The 24,743-nt window shown below is 35.4% G+C and overlaps 2 pseudogenes; one reads left to right on the top strand and one right to left on the bottom strand.

Annotated features, from left to right (window-relative positions):
- Positions 1-1,723, top strand: part of LOC107719471 (NHS-like protein 1) — a 28,833-nt pseudogene extending 27,110 nt beyond the window's left edge.
- On the bottom strand, positions 1,650-24,444 carry LOC107719496 (SH3 domain-containing YSC84-like protein 1; annotated as a pseudogene).
- Positions 24,445-24,743: the final 299 nt, after the last annotated feature.

Raw genomic sequence — 24,743 nt, 5'->3', positions numbered from 1 at the left:
CAAATCCTGCTGTCTGTTAATCCACAGGTCAAAGAGGAAGGTCCTGGGCCGTGGCGACTCTGAAGAGGAACGCTGCCATAACTTCCTCCCTTCCCCACCTGTCACTCCAACAGGCTCTTGCCCCAGCCTAACTTCATTGCCACGTCAGACCGGCTCCATTCAGCGCAACCTGCGGCGCTCATCCACGAGCAATGACAGTTTTAAAGCTCTGCTTCTCAAGAAGGGCAGCCGCTCAGAGTCCGGCTTCCGCATGTCAGCCACTGAGATTCTCAAATGCACAGACCCCCGTTTTCAGAGGGCTAATTCAGAGCATGCACAATCTGACGGACTGTGCACCTCTCCAACAAGCAGCAGGAGAGCACATGAAGAGTGGGCGCGTACAGAGGGAGCCTTGCCCCGTCTTACCGCTGGACTAACAACCCTAAAATATGGGCGTTCACGCACACCACCTTCTGCAGCCAGCAGCCGGTACAACAGCCGTAGCCGCATTCCCAGTGGGCCAATGACTGCCATATGCGAAAAAGAAGGAGAGATGGCCGAGTCTACAGACTGCTGCATTAGCGCTGAAGAGTCATTTTGCCCTGCCCATATCCTCCAGCAGCACGGTCTGCACTCAAGGCAGCAATTAGGGCTGTCAACTCAACCCTAACGGCTTATAAAAGATAGCTGTCCATTTAATATGAAGACCGCAGAGGTCTAAACTCTGGCTGGAAGGCCATGCTTGTGCTGGCCAATAGACGTCCCCAAGGAATAAGGGAGACGAGGGAATGGGGGAAGTACTGTAAACTGTAGTTTTGCTCTTTTACGTGAGTGAAAGTTTTATCTTTCATAAAACATTAGTGTTCTAAAAAAATGCGAAAATAACAGAGGGTTACTGGTTGTGTTGAATCGAATGTTCTTAGCTTGCTGTATACAGGTTAATAAGGAAATGTATGTTTCCTTCTTGGTGGTAAGTTGAGGGATGAATGAATGGAAGCAGAATGTCATTGAGGGATTTTGTTTCGAATGGTCCATGCTGATGTGTTTCTGCCTCTGTGACAATGGAAGCACCCGACCAAAGTGAGCACTTAAACTCTGAATTCACAGAACCCACATCCAGATCACATTCGTGGAAGAGGTGGTGTTAATTAAGTATTGGTATTATCAAGCATGATAAGTTTGAAGGGTGGCACATGACTGTTACAGTGAAGTTGCTAAAGAATGAGTGTGGAGATGAAATTGAGTTTTAAGAAGTGTTTAGACTGATTTAAAATATGTATATTTTACGCACCTTTACATTTGATTTCTTTTCAGTTGTGTCCAACAATCTTCAGAGATGGGACTCTATCTAAACAGAAAGTTATTCAGTTAATGCAAGCCAATTCAAACTAACTAAATAGAATTTTATCTGTTTACATTTAGACAATAATAATAGTTCGCTATACTTTAACAGTGTAAATAATCCAGTCTTTACAAAACATTCTGTTTCATTTATAGAACCTGAAAGTGTCTGTTTAGGTCTATTTATTCTTCAAAAGCTGAGAAATTCCTTGCCTTTGTCTGTCTCACATTTGCCCAATATGTCAATTTGTACATTTTTATATTTCTTATTTCCAAAGGGAGGTACTGTTTAGTCAATTTACTAGTACTACGTGCACCTGAATGTTCCTCTTCCCATAGTACTGAACACCAGCAGAATGGACGTAGAGAAATGGTAAAAGGCCTTGTGAGATGCAAGTGTTTCTGTGAAAGAAATAAAATATGGCATTAATCATAAACAATCACTTGTTTTCTGTGAAATATATGCATATTATTTCTGATCTACTTTATCAGAGCTTTATATTACAGCAGTGACACAGTAGGATGACACAAACTCCATTGACGTCATATAGGTAATCACATCTGATTGCCATTATCCTTGCTGAGATTTACAGAGCACAGACAAGGCCAAGTTCTTGCCTGGCCAAATATAGGACAGTCTGCATTCTGCTCCAGCACAAAAATGTCCACATTGCTGCAATGATGTCAATATTTACTGTGATGATGTTTTTAATCGTTAAACTACTGTATAACTATATAAAACCTGTGAAAATTCTATGAATGGTCAGAGTATCAAACAGCGAGTTTTTAATATGGATTACCAATTAAATTATTTAATATATTTATTTGGGTAATTGCACTTTAGCACATTAAACTGCATTTCAGCACATCTCAAAACGTCAGTACATGTGGGCTGTTGGCCAGTGATGCAAATAAGCCGCAGACACGTGATCTCTTACGCAATTAAATCTGCCTATACATGAAACACCCTTAGACAGAGCGATCACTGATGTTGATGGATGTGGAGCAACTGAATCAGGGGTGTTTAATACATTTTAGCAGATGTTTCTCTTATTAGTAACAAGGGAGATTTAACATTGCTAAAACACAATTGTATTGCTATACATACTGTGCATATTTGCACACCTGAATTTTCAGCCTGACAAGACCCTATACTAACAGGTAAGTTATTAATGTACTTTACTAACTTTAACTTGACAAACTGAGGATTTGAGGTAGCTTTAAATCAGCTAAATTCAATAGTGCAGTTATCAAATGTTACTTTTTTCTAAAGTTAATTATTTCAGGTAGGATTTCTTAATCTAATAGGTAATGATGCCTTTGGGCGCTTGATAAGGCTCAGTCTTTGAGATAAAAGTAACCCACTAGCCCAAACCAAAACATTTCTGTGAAACTTTTTAAATGTTTATTTATTTTTTTTTAAATGTATATAATATTATAAAACATCTTAAATACTTACATTCATAACCTTTTTCGAGTCAAACTGAAAAGACTTCTGCAAAATATTCTCATTTTACATTCATACATAATGTTTTTATAGTTAGCATTTGGTTTAGGCTTACATGGGAGGATTTAAATCTTGTTCTCATCAGTCTGTAGTCTGTACGCTATAAAGGCCTAGCTCAATGTACATTTTTAAAATTGTCTTCTTTAAAAATGTACGCTACTGACAGGTTTTAAGTTTAATTGTATTTTAAGTTAAAAACATCTCTTTAAGGGACCCAATTTCTCGAAATGCGACATAACTTACAGTGCCGCCCACTAATATTGGCACCCTATGTAAATATGAGCAAAGGTGGCTGTGAAAATAAATCTGCATTGTTTATCCTTTTGATCTTTCATTCAATAAATTTACAAAATTCTAACCTTTCATTGAAGTAAAACAATGGAAAGTGGGGGGAAACTCACATTATGAAATAATTGAATTTTCTCTTTATAATGTAATTTTCTCTAGTTCATGTTAGCCACGGTTATTGGCACCCAGTTGTTGCAACGTCCTTTTCCCAAGATTACAGCTCTGAGTTTTCTCCTATAATGCCTGATGAGTTTGGAGAACACCTGACAAGAGATCAGAGACCATTCCTTCACCCAGAATCTCTCCATAACCTTCAGAATACCAGCTCCATGTTGGTGCTTCTTCTCTTCAGTTCACCCCATTCATTTTCTACAGGGTTCAGGTCAGGGAACTGAGACAGCCATGGCAGAAGCTTAATTATGTGCTCAGTGACACATTTTTGTGTTGATTTTGATGTTTGTTTTGGATCAATGTCCTGATGGAAGATCCAACCATGGTGCATTATAAGATTTCTAACAGAAGTTATTCGATTTTTTTATCTGTTGGTATTTGATAGAATCCATGATGTAATGTATCTGAACAAGATGTCCGGACCTCCGGCAGAAAAATAGGCCCAAAACGCTCTTCGGAAACCTACGGGTGACGTCACGGACACTACGTCCATGTTTTTATACAGTCTATGGTTTGCACCAAACCCATCTGGTGGGTTTGCTGTCAGAAAGCTCTTTTTTATGTTTCATCTGACCATAGAAGCCAGTCCCATTTGAAGTTCCAGTCGTGTCTGACAACTGAATATGCTGGAGTTTTTGGATGAGCAAGGAGTTTTTTTCTTGAAACCCATTTGAACAACATGTGGTGATGTAGGGGCTGTTTGATTTTTTTTGTTTAGGCTTTCTGACCCCAAGATTCACCTAATCTATGCAATTCTCCAGCTGTGATCCTTGGAGAGTCTTTGGCCAAACAAACTCTCCTCCTCAGCATGCATAGACGATATAATAGACACATGTCCTCTTCCAGGCAGATTTGTAACATATTTAGTTGATTGGAACTTCTTCATAATGCCCTGATAGCGGAAATGGGGAATTTCAATCCTTTAGCTAATTTCTTACAGCCACTTTCTATTTTGTGAAGCTCAACAATCTTGTTCTGCACATCAGAACTATATTCTTTGGTTTTTACTCCTTGTGATAGATGATTAAGGGAATTTGGCCTTTGTGTTCCTCATATTTATAATTCTGTGGAACAGGAAGTCATGGCTGGACAATTTCATGTTCATAATCACCCTGGTGCGCTAAATAATGTAAATATGAATAGGAATATACTCAGAAGAATTTCTAGGGGTGCCAATAATGGTAGCCAACATGCATTGGAGAAAAACATTATGTGAGTTTCCCCCCACTTTCAATTGTTTTACTTTGATGAAAGTTTAGAATTTTGTGAATTTTATGAATGAAAGATCAAAAAGATAAATGATGCAGATTTATTTTCACAGCCGCCTTTGCTCATATTTACCAAGGGTGCCAATATTAGTGGGCGGCACTGTACATTGGTTAATCACATCTATGCTAGATCACACAGTCTGAATAAAAGAAAAAAAGTATTAGCCTTTATTCATACTAGACGGTATTTAGGCAACTTGAGCCTTCTTTTTAAGCTTTTATATGAATTTTGTTTTGCAAATGTGTTATTTTTGAGGCCGATCTGGCTCCATAGTAAATGTGATGTAAGGACGGAGTTCTTCATCTAATATAGCCTATGTAATATAGATATGTACTATAGTAATATAGAACCTTATCGTGTTACTGAAAAGGAGATTTAGACCAAAATGTCTCTTTTCTTTTTCTATTTATTTGTTATCTTTCTAATTGTATTGAGAATTGAATTGTTTTAGACTTACCACTTGGTGTCAGTAAAGAGTCGTTTATGAAAGCAATGTAGGCTACAGAGTATCTAATTCTTGAAGAAATAGGACAACTGTTTCTGTTTATTTATTTAAGGACTGTGTTGAATTTTTGAATTGTTAAACGTGACAAATAAATTTTTATGTGATAGCCTACACATTATTATGTTTCAAACATTTCTTGTGATTTTAGCTAATACTACAATTAAATACAAAGAAAATTGAGTTTGCCATGGAAATCTGATAGTATAGCCTAATGTTTTAGCAATTTTGTAAAAAAAAAAAATCTATTTAAAACATTTATATACCCAATTTATATACAAGCAGGTAAGGAATGAGTTGCTACTGTAGCCTAACTATATGCTGGATTAGTGGTTTACTTTTGATCTGTAAAAGATTCATCTGTAGAATCAGTTCCTGTAATGCAATGAATTTCTCTGAATTCTAATAATAATTAACACATATGAAGTACACACAACCTAAGGAAATCAGAAAAATACAATGTAATGTAATATACAATGTAATATAATGTAATTTTATTTTATTTATTTTGCATGGTGCAGTGACATTTTTTTTTTAAACAAAACACCATTTATTTATCTATGTATCTTATCTATCTATGATTACAGAATCCTTTTGAAACTTGCAGCCTTAAATTCTCTCCCTGGTAAACAGTAGACGAAGTGTGACCCATTCGCGCCATGCTGTCTGACTCGAACTCCAGGAGTCCAAACCAACAACTATGCTTACATAAAACTTACTGAGGGTGGAGAGAAGACGTCTTCAGAAGTCCCAGTCGTGATGGCAGTAACACGTTACAAATACTGACATTAAACCTTATTGAAAGATCAGTGCTCGTGCTTACCTTAAAGGGGTCATAGGATGCTACATGCACTTTTACAAGTTGTTTGAACTGAAATGTGTGTTGGCAGTGTGTGTACACAACCACCCTATAATGATAAAGATCCACCCAGTGTTTTTTTTAAAATCGTGTTAAATGTTTCCATGTAGGTCTTGGAGGAGTGTGGACTAAAAAAGGTTCCAAACACATTCAATCAGCTAAAGTCTTTCAACAGGAACAACTCTCGGGCACATATACAATATATTTATTTATGCACTGATCTATGTATATATCTGCTGCAAAACTACATGTACAGCATGTACTTGAACATTCAGCTGTAGTTGTTATTCTTACCAGCTGTAAAAAGAATTTGCATGTTGCTCATTGCATAATATAATTTGCTTATTTAAAGATAATTTTTAACGTAGGTGCACAGAAACTACTTTCTATTTGATTGTTTTACTCAGAACAAGATCTTTAGCTTGTATGACACCTAGTGGGCAAGTATGAGCAAGTGTCAATGTGATATATTTTAACTTGTAACTCATTTATGTTACAATAAGAAAAATCAAGGCTTAAACCAGCACCACAGACAAATTGTAAATTAAAATTAGGAAATAATCTTTATTAGAACTAATATACATTCATTGGCATTTAAAACCAGTAGGAAAACAATCATTCATGTTTGATTAACATTTGTGCAAACAGCAATAAATTAAAGCAACGAAAGCAATCATTTATTCACTTCCTTAAAAAAAAAAAAAAACACCATTTTCCATTTTTTTTCAGAGTAATAAGGCAGACATGAAGTTAAATAAAAAAATTATAGTTCATAAAACAATAAATAAGGCTTGTTATAAACTATGAAGCTTATCATTTTTAATAACATTTGGTTGCAACAGCTGTGCAGTGCTATTATCAGAGAAAAAACAAACAGCCAAGTGCCACTGTGTTTTTGCCGATGGCAAACCATTGTGCTATCAAATTTCAAATACCTGGAGCAACTTCACTTAAAGGGGTCATCGGATGCCCATTTTCCACAAGTTGATATGATTCTTTAGGGTCTTAATGAAAAATCTATAACATACTTTGGTTAAAATTTCTCAATGGTAGTGTAAAAAACCCTTTTTACCTTGTCAAAATCAGCTCTGCAGAAATCAACCCGTTTTTTGCATGTTGCTTTAAATGCTAATGAGCTCTGCTGACCCCGCCCCTTTTCCGTGAGGTGACGAACCATGCTCTGAGAGACTGTTTACTTTAGCTGCGAAACTTGCTAAGTAGCACGTTATTAGGAACAGCGATTACAAAGATTCATAAAAAAAAACCTTATACTCACTTCTGCTGTAAGTGAAGCTGGATCACGAACGATTCGCGCGAACATAAACGCATTTAGGTAGATCGGGGCACATTCCCTTCATAAACAAAAGTAATCCCACTTCAGGGTTTCTGCAGACACGAACAAGTTAAATTTAAAGGGGTCATATGATGCTGCTAAAAAGAACATTATTTTGACTTGATTAACTATATGAAGTGGTATAAATATACACATTTTCTGCCCCCATGTCTTGAATTTGTGATCATTCTGAATGTATTTTAATAGACTGAATCATGCAGCGATCAGGCAGAGCGCACTCTAAATACGTAATACGTGCACTCTTTAGGTGTTTTGAATGGTTTTTTGCGTCGTGAGAATATTGAGCAAAATAGCTCACTTGTCATGGTGTTACTTAACTATATCATGTTATGAATAAACTAAACATTTAGAATTTTTACCTCAGTGTGTTTCTTCTGAGTTTATGTGTGCTGTCACGCTCATTTGTTCTTAAGTCTCGAGACAAACAGAGTGAGCTTCACCGCGACCTTGTATTCTGTATTCTGCTAACTTACTGCAATTCTCTCTGATGACACAGACAAGAAGCTGAGAATGGCCTGATTTGAAAAGGGGATATATTTTTAGGGATTAGATAAAAACCACTGGGTGGATTTTTATCATTATAGGGTAGATGTGTACACACACTGCCAACACACATTTATGTTCAAACAACATGTAAAAGTGAAATTTGCATCCTATGACCCCTTTAAAATACCACAATGTCACTTTTTTGGTTTCTGTGTATGCATATAAAGCATAATTGTATTCCAGTGTGTTTCTAAACTATAGCATAACTAAAAATATAAAACGGGAACCTTTTAGTAGTCAACCCACATACTAGTAACTGAACGGCCAAAATGAAATAAAGAAAATATTTCACCAATGCCAGGAACACTGAAAAACACCCCCCTTAATACACCCCCTAAGGGGAACACTGACCCCAATTGCTCCTAAACATATACTCCTTCATTATACAATGTCATTTCAAACTGTGCAAAAGAAAAGGACCCTTCAATGCCAGACATCATGTGTCATCAATTTGAGATTTTTCTTTTTTTTTTTTTTTAGTACCTTCAGCTATAGGACACAAAAGTAGCTGGGAAGAGCCAAACCTGCCCTCTTAGTTCTCCTTCCCACCAGTCGTACTGCGAGTCGGTTTTGGTGATAACAGTGATGTGATCTCCTGGAACAAAGCTCAGATCTCCAGGCTGCTGGCCGGTGAACGGATGCACGGCTGTGACCACTAAAGCGCCACCTGATGCTTGATCTAGAACACATTAAAGAGGAGAGATCACTGTTTGGTTGAAAACACTTTCGTTATTGGAGCAATTTCGAAAGTGTAATTCTAACCACAAATCAGTGTAAAGGTAATTTAAAGATTAGTAACATACAAAATGATCCCCAAACTGTTATTCTTCATTACTAAAGATAATAAAACATTCAGTAAAACATATTCATAAGTTGATTTAAAAATATATAAATAAATACATGCATAAAATACTACATTAAAGTGTGTGGGGGGGGGGTTTGTTCTTGCAGCATTTTCTAGTTACAAATCAGTGTGAAGGTCATATAAAGCATAATAATATACAGAATGATTCCCAAATGGTAATTCCACTAAGGGTTATTATTGTTAACTAAGGCCCTGTTTACACTAGTGCGTTTTCATTTTAAAACGCATAACTTTTACTATGGTTAAAACTAAAACTTAAACTGAAATGAAGACCATAAAAACTCATTTTCATTACTTGAAATAAAAAAATGTTCTATTCCAGCTAGCTGTCAAGGCAACATTTCTCATTTTAATTTAGTTTAACTTATTTTGTTATTTTGTTACTAAAATAACAAAAAATAAATAAAACTGAAATAAAATTAATAAAAAAAACTACACAGCATATATAAAACTAAAATAAAAATGACAAAAACACATAAAATTACTAAAACTTTAAAATTAAATAAAAACGAAAAATATGAAAGTAAAAACTGATTCAAAATATTAATAAAAATACAATAGTATCTCAGGGATACTAAAATAACACTGATGCCACATTATTAAAGACCATGAAACATTTAGTAAAACATTCATGAATTTATTATTAAATTAATTTAATAAATTAATTTAGAATTAGATTAAATTAAAAAATAGTATAAACACCTAGTGTGCATTTACTTTTGCACTTCTTTACTGCAGAAAATTATTAGATTTAAAAAAAAATTTATCCTCAATGGTATTTCAGCACTGCTTTGGAACAATATAAAAAGGGCTATATGCATTTAATTAAACTGTATGATGCATTTTTTATGCTTTTCCTTATTTGTAAGGTAGTTTGGTAAATAATTACATGTAAATGTATAAATGTTGCACATACAGTGACATTAGCAATGAATAAATATGAATAAATTTGTATGGTATTGAAGACGTGCCTATATAAAGTTGTAATACTAAATTGTCAACACTAGAGAGCAGCATGTGTACTCTTACGACAGATAAGCCCACTTTGGCTCAGTTAACTGGCACTCTCCCTCAAACACACATTGTGTTGTACTTCCAACACCACAAAACTTTCCAGCTCGTACTCTAATAGATGGTGGTGCGCAACACAGTATTAACATCTGCAGATAGAATCTGTAAGCCAGGGGCAAAACCCTTTTCTTTATCTGTCTATCAACATGTTAAGATATAAACAACTGTGCAATCATTTCTGCTGTCAGGTTAACAAACAGCAAATGTAAGCCTTCAATTACTGAAACTCTTGACTATGTGTTTTAACACATCGAGCAGGAATAAATGCACTTTGTTTATGGAACTTAAAGATTTAGAGTAAGCGGTTTTATTCCTTCCTTTAGAGGTCTTTAGGAAAACAATATATGTTTGAGCAAAATGCAAAACACTTTATTCTCGATGCATGGTTAAATAAGTCACAAAAGTGTAAGACAGCCTGTGAAAATTTGATTAGTGACCTGGCCTACAAATAGTGCAGAGTTTGAAAGCAACTACATGTATGTTTTTGTCTTGAAATATCAGTTTTCAAATTCATTCTGATAAACCGACTTTTAATAAGATGCATGGCTTCTGTTTCTTTCCCATGCAGGGTTGCCAGGTCTGCAAAACAAAGCCCAACTGCAGGGAGCTTGATTGACAGGCAATCTGACCAATCATTACAAATTTCCATATCTCTCGGAGTTGATTATAGTACACAATCCAGCTAGATCACTCAGATCACAGACTAAGCATCGGCTTTTGGTTCCCAGAGCTAGATTGAAAAGCAGGGGTGACAGAGCCTTTGCTGTTGCTGGCCCCAAGCTATGAAACAATTTGCCTTTATCCATCAGAATAGCTTCTTCAGTGTCTGAGTTTAAAGGTCTTTTAAAAACGTATCTTTTTTCCCATGCTTTCAATGTTTGGTGACTGTGGTTTTCTAATGACGTGTTTACTATATTGTGTGATTGGATCAATGTAACTGTGCACAGCACTTTGGTATACTAAGGTTGTTTTAAAGTGCTTTATAAATAAATTGAACATTGAACATTACGTCGAATCTGCATTTTGTCCGACAAACAAATCAGACAGGGGAGTAAGGCCCAAATGGACAGGGCCTGAATTAACTTCTGAATTATTGACGTCTTTCTGCTGTTGAAATAAAATACCTTCTCATGTTCATTCACGTTTATTTCATGTTTTAATATGAAAAGATGATCAGTTCACGTGCCGCTTGAACTGAGGCGCTACAGGCTGTCACGACACATTAAAGAGCCACAAAATGGCATTTATTGTTTGAATTTCTTTAAAAAATGACAATATGATGTGGTGTGAGAGCGCATGGCTTGTCGGACATAGCAACGATAACGAAGTGGGGCGGGTCTTTGTGAAGGGTCAATTGCTATACAAAACTTCCCCTCTGGTGTTCTGTGGCGGCGGAGAAGAGATCGCTTTAACCCGCGGCAACAGTGTAAAAGTATCCCAATTTGGCAGTAAACTTGGCAACCCTGTTCCCACACTCCCCCTAACAGTCTTTTCTGGAAGCACTGTATGTAAATTTGGTGGGCTGGTACGAAATTCTGCAGATGCCTTACCACAGCAACAACTGCAGGTGTACAGCTATCTGTATATACGACAGTGAATTCCACTCACTTAACTGCAGAGGGCTCCAAAGTCTCAAAATTACATAGGGTTGCTTTAAAGTTGCATCATTACTAAATGCATGTTATTGAAAAGAATTCATCTGTGCAGGTTTAATTTTTATTAATTAATAAATTAATTTGGCCTTGTAATTTTTAATCAAAATGTCATGACCTAATCTTCTGGTTATGTATATCAGACTTCTCCAGTTATTCATCCGCATAAACTCCATCCCTTTTTTTTTTACAATCAACTGTAAGCTTTCAGATCCACCTCCATCCAACAACCGATGGATAAAACAAAGTTCCTAGATTACATTTTTTCTTTTCCATACAGTTTCACTGTATGACACAACTTATATATTTAAAACAGATTTTGAATTCCAGATTTCCAATGTGGTTTCAGACCATTTCATTCATGTATCAACATAAGCAGAGTGACATTCAACATGCATTGAGCTGGCTGAATGATAAGACTTGCTTTGATGGGAAAATGAGGGGAAACGGGTGTCGAGGAGTGAAGACATACAAGAGAGGAGCAGGGAATCAGACAGAGGTGGAATGTGGTTTCACACTGTTGGCACCTGCTGTGAAATCTCCTGACTCCAAATAAACCTCAGGCTTTGCCAAAAGCTTCAGTCGAGCCGTTTTTCACACTAAATGCTTTTGACTTGTATCCTAAAATAACTGCATCCATTCAACATAATGTTCATTCCCGCTACCACAAGTGCAAGACATGACAAGCCGGGCGCAAGACAACAATACAATCCAGAGAGTTTCTTCAGATCTGGAAGGGCTGTGTATTTTGGCAGAGTGGTGACATCTGAGCTCTGCGGTTTTTTACTTGCACACGCAATATCTGAAAAAGTGACAGCTCATGACAGGAAGGAGGGCCTGCCATTTCTTCTCTCCACTGCTATAAATCTCAGATTGGAGGGTTAGCTAAGCCCTATCAGGTATACGGTGACCAAATCCAATTGATGTAACCATAGATAATCGCTGGCACCTGGTTATGGTGGAAGGCAAAAAAAAAAAAAAAAAAAAAGATTTAACAGTTGACAACCTGGATTCACTTTTCCTTCTGAAGGAAAAGTAAAAGCGGGATGTATCAGAGAAACCTGTACAACAGCTGCTCAACGTGCCATTACATTTAACAAATCAAAACCTCATAAACAGTTTCCATTTATAGACAAAGGAGTCTTTAGAAATCAGGGTGGCTCTCTTAACCACCTTTTCCTAAGGCCAGGGATCCATCTAAAAGACTGTATTATTTATGGCTATAATGATCTTCAGGGGAAGGAGTGTTAATGAAACAGTGAGGAGTGAGAGTATTCCAGGTCTCATTTTTCACAAATGATATCATGATAATTGGGGGGAAAGAAACGTCTGCCAGTAAAATAACAAGCGATGTGAACACACACCCAGGGACTTTTTTCCAGCTTGAAACAATACAGATGAGTATCTCTTTGACTCATCATCGAAAGACTGTATTTAGCTTTATCATGATGGAGTCTTTCTAGTAACACATCTGCAACTTCTATGAAGGTGGACACTAGAACACTTATCAAAACAAAAGTCATTCCCTCCAAACCATTTCATTAAAAGCGTTTCCCCCTAATGTTAAAATCCAAATCTATCCGAGGTTAATAGGATAGTTCACCCAAAAATGTATTTTCCAACCTGTAGGCCTATTCATTTTTCTCTTCTGTGAAACAGTCAATACAATGAAAGTCAATGGGGTCCAAAACAACATTAGACCCCATTGACTTGAATTGTATGAACATTTGATTTTTTAAATATCTTTTGTGATACACAAAAGAAATCTTAACAAACCTGTATGAATTTCTATCTTCTGCGGAACACAAAAGATGATATGAGAGGGAGTAAATGATAACGGAGATTTTTAGCTTAATTATCCCATTAGCATGCAGACACAACTTTAAAGTTGTGAAGTAATGTAAAGTATTTGAGAAACGTTTAAAAACACTATCAAAACCACTATTTTTTAATTCCATTTGTTGACAGTTCAGTTTAACAAAAGAAGATATTTTAAAATATTTATTCTTTGAAGAAGTTTAAACACTGTGTCTATGAGGCATGTTCAAAACATCCCAACCGGCCAGACAACAGCAACATTGGGTCAACCAATAGCAGGAGTTTGGGGTGGGGATATCTGTTTGTTCAACCAATGGCAGAGAGCGGAAGTGTTTGGGAAACCTTTTTTAAAACAACCAACAAAATTCGGGCTGGTTTACACAGAACGTGTTTTCTATGTAAACACATGCTAAACGGTTGACCTTTGCGCTTGTGTGTATTTTGTATGAACGGCCCCTTAATTTGTAGTAAAATCCCCTTGTACTCTCTGTACAGTATTTGCACTGGTCTATATGGTTTTGCTGTGCCAATATAAGTTAGTAAAATAAAAAGAGAGACATCTGTTGTCCTGATTTTGATGAAGTCATCCAATGTCGTGCTTTGACATACAACAGACATACCTGTCTACTTATCCTGAATTAAGCAATGACAACTGGCTGTTGAAAGACATGTCTAGTAGTTGGCTAACAGTATCTAGTCCCTGTACAATTCACTTGGCTCTCTTACACATGATTCTCCTCTGGCCAAAAAATTGCTGTTGGCTGATGGTTTGGTGTCTTATGCAGTTGACAGTCAAAGCTCGACACATCATTTAGGTTGCCAGGCACTTGTTGATTTAGAATGACTGTTATCAACTAGTAGAATATTAGCATGTAATTTGACAAAATCCGGTAATTAAGCATCACACAGTGGAATTGGAAACCTATTCCCAACTGAAGGAGACGTGAACAATGAAACCTTGTCTACGGCAGTCTCTAACTGTCTGAATCATGCTGAGGCATGTGCACATTTTAATCAATTAACTTCATTTAAACATCTGAATCAACAGAGATAAAAATAACGAACAAATGCACCATAATAGCACCTAAATTAATTAAAGAGTAAACACAGGAAATGAGGGATATCAGCTAATCATTCTAATAACACATGCTTCAGGCTGCCGTTTAAGTGAGAGAAGAGGAGATAATATTAAAATGCACATATTAATTTAGTTTTCGATCTAAATTTAGCGAGCCGACTTGTGTGCACTTTGACAAGGAATTACTGTTTAAATTCATGTATAAGTGAATAAAGTATCAATCATTTATGTAATTAAAAAAGGCAAATGTACAGCCAACTTTTTAGTGGCAAAGGCGAAATGTTTGACTGTTGGCATCCATGCATTCAAGAACACCTTTACCTGGAACAACAAACCCCAGGTCATTTATCTACAATCACAGAACGTGTCTTTAGTTTATGTTAGCCTTAACACGCTTGATCGCCCTCTCTCATAGCGTCATTCGCTCACACTGAATGAACGGCAGTTGCGCAAGTCAGAGACACCAGAAGCAAACACAACCTCTCAACATGCAGTTCTGCAACTCAATTTTTTCTTCTGGGGTTTCTTTCTAACCATGAAGAACCTAAGAAGACCCCTGACAACATCACAAACACATACAAGTACATTCAGACAGTGTTTTCCTCCAGCTTGCTAGTCAAATGGACTGAATGAAGTCAATGAAGCTGAATATTCAACACCACAACCAAAGATTAAAGATTTAAAACACTAGGCATCATATCCCCAGACTGGATGGATTCCAGTCTTTAGACTATTTTAAAGATGGTGTTATGGTCTAGAAGTACCCAAAACCAGCCAACAGACTAGCCTAACAAGGCTGGAAGGCCAGTTAAGACCAACTCTGGCTGGTTTAAGTTGTTGTTTTTTCAAGAGGATTATGGGCAGGTTCTATTAATTAACTGTTCAGAGACAAGTTACTGGTGCATTGCATCTAGCTGTTCTTTTAAGACTTCAGCATTTAATTCCTTTCAGTTGTCCTGTATGAGCAGAACCCACTATAATCTAACATCAAAAAGTGTTGAGTGCTGTTGTTGGCTGCCCCGAACATGAAGTCACTGTGTAATGTTATTATTATAATGTTTTCATGATCAATCATTGCTGTCATTTGCACTAAAGATGGGCACACATACCCTTATGCTGATTAGTTGGGAATTAAATGTACTATTAGCCATAAAATAGCCTTAAGGACTTGTGGTGATCCAAGACATCACCTCCTCCAAGTTTTTCCTATTTAAAGGACAGGGAGGTTGCCAAATGTTTTGATGCTTGGTTTTGTATGTGACAAAATCCACCAGTTCCGAATCAATTCAAAAACACACATCATCTAATAGCAAGTGGCCTTTAAAATCTCCCCCCTCACAGATGATAATGTCATCTCGCTGTGGGAAAGAATGCGTTTGCTGCATAGCTGACTTGTGACATGGCAAAGAGCATCGAGGACCTTCTGGAGTATAGGAAGATGGGAAAATGGCCAGTCTCCAGTTCATGGCTTCTTTCGAATTCTTCCCAGCCAGGCAGAGTGGCTTTTCTCGAAACCATAGCGTGTTTTTATCTAATCCCTATAATTCAACTTTAAACATGGGCCTTTAGGAACTTAATGAAATAAATGAGACTGTTAGTGGAGCTGAATTGATGACAACACAAATCATCCTCCAAAGGCCGAGCTGATTAATGAAAGGATCTCACACAGCACTGGGTGTTTCTTCTTGTGCATTTCTGCGATTTAATTAGCCGTTTCTAATCTAGCGGTTTTAATCCACTTTATAATTTATCAGTGTCAACTGAAATGCATGACCACATTGTAATCTTTATTCTCAAAGGCATTTCTTGTGGTTTTAAAAAGTGTCTGATTAACCTCATCATATACAGAAGGAATAATCCCTTTTGTTCGGATATTCTGCTTGATAATATGCTTGAACACGCAGGGTGAGATACAAAATATACAGTAAATTCCTCTTCTGTTATGTTATTACCATAGTCGCAGGTGCAAAGTGTCTTTTTTAACAATACAGCGTAATTCCACTTAAGGAGGGAGAAACATACTTAAAGACTTCTCATGGTTTTATTAGCTGTGTGGAAAGCTTGTGTTAACAGAAATACACAAAACATTTTGCTCATGACAGAAACTTTTGAATGCTGTTTTCTTAGGGACTTAGACATATTACTCAAAAATAAAAAAAAATCAAATAAAATATTCACTCACCTGAGCTTTCGGTATCCCAGTTGTCTAAACTTGGATATAGAGCTGGTTTCACAGCTGCAGAAGCTGCAAAAATATTACTTTTTATCAACACAAGCATAAATAAGTCACATAATGTCAGAGGCAAAGATATAGAAACTTCCCTCCAATATTTCAACAGCACAAGTTCAGTCAGTCATTTCTACTCTGAAAGACGAATGGTGTGAGGATTTGAGAGGTCACTCGGGGTCTTACCCTGTGCCTTGGGTGTGTAGGAGGAGGCAGCTCTCTGTGTGGGAGGCCGTGGTCTAGCTGGTGCTGAACTCATCTGTGAAAACAAAGACACCCAAATATACATCAACAGGCTTGTCTCTCACCCAGTGAACTTCATAAACAGAGACTGGCACTGATGCCATAAAAATCAATTAGTTTAAGTCTTTGAAAGAACAATTAAATTTTTTTTTTATGTAAGCTCAGTTTGACCATAAAAACAAATTGTATTAAGTAAATAAGCAACTATAGCAACTGTTGCAAATAAGCAACTAAATATGCATTGCATTTCTAATAGTGTCATATTGTGGCATACACATAAATAACTTTGAGGTCTCAAAACATTATATGCACTGTAACTATTCACTTTACTCGTTATTATGATAGGGAATCCCTTGAGTTGTTTTGAACTGATTTCATGGGACCAATCTTACCACCCAAACTATGAGTTGCCAAGTGGAAAGTCTATATTACTGTCATCTACTGTGTTTTATAGTAGTCTGATTTATAGTAGCCATCAAATGAAACTCACAATTAGCTTGAAATGTGCTGAAAGACTTTGTCAACAGATTAAACCTCTCATGCTTTATTTACATGTAATTTATTCATTTCTAAGCTCAGTTTGACCATAAAAACAAATTGTATTAAGTAAATAAGCAACTATAGCAACTGTTGCAAATAAGCAACTAAATATGCATTGCATTTCTAATAGTGTCATATTGTGGCATACACATAAATAACTTTGAGGTCTCAAAACATTATATGCACTGTAACTATTCACTTTACTCGTTATTATGATAGGGAATCCCTTGAGTTGTTTTGAACTGATTTCATGGGACCAATCTTACCACCCAAACTATGAGTTGCCAAGTGGAAAGTCTATATTACTGTCATCTAATGTGTTTTATAGTAGTCTGATTTATAGTAGCCATCAAATGAAACTCACAATTAGCTTGAAATGTGCTGAAAGACTTGTCAACAGATTAAACCTCTCATGCTTTATTTACATGTAATTTATTCATTTCTTCATTCCAAACTACTTCATACTTTTGAAGAAAATATGTACTTTAATGCTTGTCTCTAGAGGGGTTCCTCTGTGCACTGTGTGTATCACAGACTCAAATGAACAATATTTTTGACTCAAATGAGTCAAAAGATTTGTTATTTTGACTGAGAGAGAAAAAAAAGACCTGAGTAAGTGGAAAATAGCGTGACTTCAAATCCCATCAAGTATAGAGATTATAGTAATTTTGTTATTTTAATTTATAGTAATCTTGAAATGATGAGTGATGTTGTCAGTCAAATTAATGTGACGTTTTAGCATGCAATGACAAATCACATGAGCATTTTAAACGGAGCAAAAGAGTATATCTGGATGGGTCAGGAATATTTATTCTGTAAATGTTCCTATTTAAACAGTATGCCATTTGGAAATGTTTTCATTAAATCCCTTGCTACATTGCCGTGCACTATGATTCTTGAAGAAACAAATATTTAAGTTAATATGATTTCAAAAATTCCTCTAAATTTGATATGTTGGGAATTTGTGAGTAAACCGTCCTCTCACTTTCAGCTGTAAAGTCATTCTAATGATTCATCTAGTCTGATTCACTCTAGTGAATCGGTTTGTTCAGACACTGTTCATGTAAATGACAAGATTAAATAATAACAAATTATTTACGATTCACAAATGCCAGTCCCTGTTCTGATTTCTAACATGCTTAATGAATATATTTGGTGACAGTGAAATTTAGTTAAATGCCACTCTTCACCACTGTTATTTTTTATGATGTATATTTTGTACATTTATCTGTTAAACTTTGATTTTATCACCCTAATAGCCCTGACTGGTAATTCATTCAAAACTCTCTTTGTAGTGTCAGAAATGTACAGCTCTGATTACAGCTCCAGATATATTATAATCACCAAATATATAGCTATATATTTACATTATTTTATTTTATATTTTATATATTTAATGATATTGTCCACTTACGTAGTTGCTTGTAGTCTAGCTAGCTACTTTTTCAAAAGAGTAGCAGGACTATATTTAAACTACTGTAAATTATAGGTAACACTTTATTATAAGGTTCCATTTGTTAACATTAGTTAACCACATTAGTTAAAAGTAAGAATGAATATATTAGAATTTATTCATCTTATTTTATGTTAATTCCAATATTTACTAATACATGATTAAATTAAGAAGTCGTACCTGTTAATATTATTATTTAATGGATATGCGCTAACATGAACTAACAATAAACAGTTGCATTTTAATGAACTAAGATGTATTGCAAAATATGTATTGCTCAACTGTTAGTTAATATTAGTTAATTAATTAACTTTAGTCAATGGGACCTTATTGTATATTGCTACAAAATTCTGAGTAAAAGTTGCTTGGTTTCATATATGTTTGCCCAACATGGGGCAGTAGTACACAGACAGTGACCTTGCTTGAGGCTTGCATGTGTAGTCCTGCAAACTGGTGTACAAATCATATGCTTCAGGTGGGGGTTCCACATCTCCATTGAGAATAGCAGAAGCACGAATGTCTTGGCCATAAAACCTAATCAAAAGTAAAGCACACATAAGATATTGAAACTGTAACACGATGGAAACACAAAGTAGGTCAACATGTGAGGTAACATCAGTACCCGAGGGCTTTGATGCAGCATTTAAACCCTTTAACCTCTAACACTGCAATGTGCTTACTTTCAGTTTGTTTCTTTGCGTTTGATGAGGTAAGAACCGACGAGAGACACTCCAGCATAAAGGCCACGAGATTTGCAGTACGAGTAGACAGCTGCTGTACTGCGAAATGCCACACCTGCCTCCAAATTCCTGTCAAAGATGCTTAGTCAGACTTGTATATGGAAGGAATAAACACTACACAGTCAAAGCTCATAGTGAAATCGATTGAAAAGATAAAACTATTCGCTATTTTCAGTGTAATAACTGGTATTTGTTGGGAATAATCAAAGTCTCTAAAAAGTCTCTAAGGCTGCATTTATTTAATCAAAAACACAGTAAAAACAGTAATATCATCATTGAATTATTACAATTTAAAATAACAGCTTACTATTATAATATATTTAAAAATATAATTTATTCCGGTGATGGCAAAGCTGTATTTTCAGATTTTCAGCAGAAATCTGTTGTGCGATTGTGATTTTTGTTCATAGAACAGTAAGTTCAATATACAGTAAATGTCTTTATTGTTATTTTTGTTCTATTTAATGCATATTTGCAGAATAAAAGTATTTAATCAAAAAAAGTATTTTTTATTCCAAAAAAAATTTAAATACTGACCCCAACCTTTTAATGGTAGTGCATGTCCATAATTTAGTGTTTCATTACCATTTCCATTTTCAAACATCCCTCACAAAATATGAAGGCCAGGCTCAAATGACCCTGACTTTGTTAACAAAAACAGACTTTCTTTTCTAACATTAGGAAATGTCTCTTAAAGGATGTGCAGAGTAGTAGGTGCTACATACAGTCAAAAATGGCACAGACTGTGTGTAAATGTGGATTGACATAGTATATTAATGTATTAATGTAATTTTGAAATGGACAAGCTAGCTTAGTTTCAATAAACTAAGCTTACAGAACAACTTTTCAGTTGTGAAAGTTACAGTATTTTATACCTTATTCTTTTTTATTTCAAAAATATCATATGATATGACCCCTTTAAAATGTTTATAAAATGTCCAAGTTCCATTGTCCACTTAATAAGTAATAACTATATTCTTAAAAGAGACCTTGATTTTATTAAAATCATGATATGGAAATAAATGAACTTTTCCACGACATTCTAATTTATTGAGATGCACCTGTATATAAAAATATCCAAGTAGGTGGTAAGAAGGTTCTATTCCAAAAATAACTAATTTCAAAAGAGCACATACACCCTGCAGTCATTGCTGCCAAACCAAATCCAAACCCGATCTAATCCAAGCCAACAAATCAAACACATCCACATTAAGTGGAATCTTAAGTCCTAGTTTTCAAAGCTACTGTAGTGCAGCAGGCAACCATTCAGCACAATATCGCTTGCAGCTCTATTCCGGCAAGATCCATAAACAACAATTAAAGCAGTGAGAATAAAAAAGGACTTTCCACACAAGCACAAACACAGCAGAATCTGTCAATAAAGAGTAAAATCACTGATTCACCTTAGAATAATGCAGCTGTCATTTAAACTAGCACTTCTGAATGGCTCCTAATGTACAGTATGGACACCTGTCATTATCTTTAATTCTCACTTTATTTTCCGCACAGGCTCATGCTTGTCAAATTATGAATGACTGTGTTGTAGGTGAAAGCTGAAGCTGGCAGCTCACAATTGTATACATTTTTTTTTGTATAAACATGACATTGGAGAAAATGAGTCCCTTGTGAATGTGATCAAAATACAGATGGCTTTTATATTCTGTTGATTTTACATTTAACATTCAACAAGGGGAAAAGGTTTTCCCTCATTGCTTTCCATAAATGCACCAAAACTGCAGTTCAAAAACATTAGACAGCAACTTTATACCCTCAGATAAAAACTGTCAAAGCTCTCCATCACCTATGTAAACACTTTAAAAACTTTCTCCAAACAAATGGACTTCAACAGTTGATTTACAAACCAATGTAACATAATGAAACTCACAAGAGGACTGCACAAACCTTTTCTCATTCCTGTCCACAGAGCCCTGGCAGTGCTTACAGTAACATAAAAAAAAAAAACAATCATAATATCAATTGCCGAACATAAATCAAACCTTTCGCCCTGAAGCCATAACCTTTGATTTTAATCAAAAGTCAGCCAAGTGACGCAGATAAAAAATAAAACACTATAGTAATAAAATTGTCATTTCAAATTCCGACACTGATACTTAACAGTGGACATTTGCTCAAAGCACCCAAGTTTCCAAACCATTACTCTACATTATTCCCTTTCTTCTGCCCCCTGGCAAAAGAATGGGGTACTACAATTGTACAACTGTAAAACTGCTTGTTCTATTCCTCAACTGTAAGTCGCTTTGGATAAAAGCGTCTGCCAAATAAATGAATGTAAATGGAACTTGCATACCTGCCAAGAGGCCCAACAGCCACAGTGAAGTTTCCTCCAAGTGTAAGATTGCCCCCTTTACTAAAAGCATCTACAGCTCTCCTCTGATTCAGGATGATGACAAAATCTGATCCCTGGAGATGAAAAAAGAGAACATTTGTCCTTGTTTATGTATAGTGTTAGATTTTATTTTATTTTTTACATTATATTACATTGAATTAATTTTGTATTATTTATTAAAAATATTTAATATTTAAATAAAATTTTCACAGGAAGCCTTAAATTAAATAAAATATTAAATTTAATTGTTTTATTGTTTCTTTAATATTTAAATATTTATTTAATATTTATATAAATATAATTTTTTATCTTAAAATTAATCTTAAAATATTTATTTCCTTTCATATTTAATTTAATGTTTAAATATTATAAACAATAAAATACGAATGAGGCTGTCATTTTAAAGAAAGTCTTAATTTAAGACTAAAATTTCTGACTGCTACTCTTCCTAAAGCTTTAATCAAACATCAAACTCGAAATAACAAGGGTCTATAAAATATTACAAAAACAATAACTATTTTATTTTTTTGTTGCAGGGCCAGCTAAAGAACACAGAAAAGCTGCAATGCGATCTGGCTCTTTTGCCTCAAGCTGCCCATTTTGGCTTTCTCAAGCCAACATCAAAGTTTGTTCACAAACTTTATCCTCTAGTTTACCCTGTTCCTTCACCTAAATATATATATACAGTACCTTCAAACAGCCCAGCCCTAAAACACTCACAAATTTCACCAGATACTCAGAACTGCCTATTCTAGTCTCACAACTGACATCACTCTTTTCATGATTTGCTCTATTTACAAAATTATATCAGGTTTTTTTTTAAGCACCAGAACATGTGATCTCGCTATACATCACTCTGACAAGCACCCGGCCAACTACTGTGCATCTGTCACCATCAAAACATTAAAAAGTAGCACTATACTCAACAATAGTTTTTATGCTTTTTAAATGCTGGATGGTGTCGTAAGATTTGGACCCGTTTCAGACATGCTCTTGTTTTAATGCCTAAAGATAAAATCGATATTTCCTGTACTCCCTTGCTACTTATCAGGTGTGCTGCTACTAACTGAGAGACACAGACCGCAGAGCTAATCACTGCACCTGAAGGCTACTCGAGAAATTAATCAAGACTGTCAAGATGCATAGGCGCTCGGTACACAAATGACTCATCCAAGCTGCAACCCAAGGTCAGGAAACAAAGTGCAACTTCTGCCTGATGCTGACAAATGACTCGCTGGACACAAGCACAATGATTTCCTGTGTCAGAGATAGGAGGATCCACTTTATGCAGTGAAAAATGATGAAGCCAGCACCTGAGATACAAATAGCTCCAGACAAAAGGCTGACCTCTGATTTAGGAAAACGGTCATAATGAGTGATTCATTATTGTCATGCTTTTACAGAACACCATGTAAGATTCATAGGAAACTTATTATTAATGTGACTTTACTTCAAATCAAAAAGAAAATGATAATTATTATACGGAGCACCTGTTTATTAATAAATGGTGGAGAAAGACCCCAAAAACTTTTTACAAGATGACGTCTATAAAGTGTGGGCACAGTTAATTATGTTTTTATAGATTTATAGTTAAATTACACAAGGATTTATTAAATTTTTTTTTTAAACTTAAGAATATTGTCCTTCTTCTTAGTTAAAACTGAGATTATTCATATTTCAAAAATCTAATTGACTGAGAGCTCTAATAACATATATGTTTTATTAAGGAGATGATGGAACGAAAAAGAAATACAAAACAAGACAGCCAAGTCAGACAGGGCAAATATGTCAGTGTCTTGATGTTCTTGTCTATGCATGACTCAGACAATCTCGACAGAAAGAAAACATATTTTTTGCATGACATTGCATGTGAAGTAATTTACAAATTATATCCTGATGAAGCACCTATATGTCTGCATACAGAGCCTAAACCTTAGGCATATAGCATAGTGTAGTCCAAAATGTTCATCTGATACATGAACAAACATGTTGCGTAATTGTTCTTGAACACTGATTCAGCACAAACTATGTGAGACTGGAATAGTAAAAAAAATATATCTACTACCTTACCTAGGGTTAAACCTATAAAACTTGTCAACACTTAATTTTAGAAGCCATAAAATGATTAAAAAAATAACTATCAAAGCACTATCAAACTAGAAGCCAAGAGGAATTTTAACAAAAAGACCTTCTCGTAATTAACCCAATATATACTTGGTATACCATTAACTTATCTTTAATTACGATTGGTTGTTTCTTAGAACAGAAAAACATCTTACCTCACCAATTTCAAATCCTCCACCGAGTCCAGCAATGCCAATGGCTGAAGGAGCAGACCATCCTTCAGCACAGAAAACAGCAACAAATACACAATTTAACATTAAAAGGAGAAAATACACAAAACATCACACTATACATATATACAAAAAAACTTTAATTTAGGATGTCCTACTGTAGAATTTGTTTAGATGTTTAAATACGCAGAATCAGACTAATAGCAACCTGTTAATGTAACCTGCCAAATTGCAAATCTCAAAACTTCATTTCGAGATTAAAATACATATAGCACCTAAAACATAAGCCCATTTGTCCATTATTATAAGTATTACAGAAGTTTAAACCAAAGTATATGTTAATATAAATTAAATACAGATATTAATCCCATATCAAAATAATGATTACACAAAAAAACTAAAGGCCTCCTCCAAACTTGTATTAGCTCTGCTTAATGTAAAAATTCAATGAGTAAAACAAAGAAACACTAACATAGTCAATGAAGCTCTAAATGACCTTAAGGAGTGTTTTGTTTATTCAGTTTAGAATGTTGCTAAGGCAGCTGCCAGACATCAATTACTCCAAACCCATGAAACCTGCCTAATTACGCAAATTGGTC

The sequence above is a fragment of the Sinocyclocheilus rhinocerous genome, unplaced genomic scaffold (genome assembly GCF_001515625.1).
Source record: "Sinocyclocheilus rhinocerous isolate Xijiao unplaced genomic scaffold, SAMN03320098_v1.1 scaffold1234, whole genome shotgun sequence".
NCBI lineage: Eukaryota > Metazoa > Chordata > Actinopteri > Cypriniformes > Cyprinidae > Sinocyclocheilus > Sinocyclocheilus rhinocerous.
The sequence above is the reverse complement of the archived record's forward strand: the minus strand, read 5'-3'. Positions and strand labels throughout refer to the sequence as shown.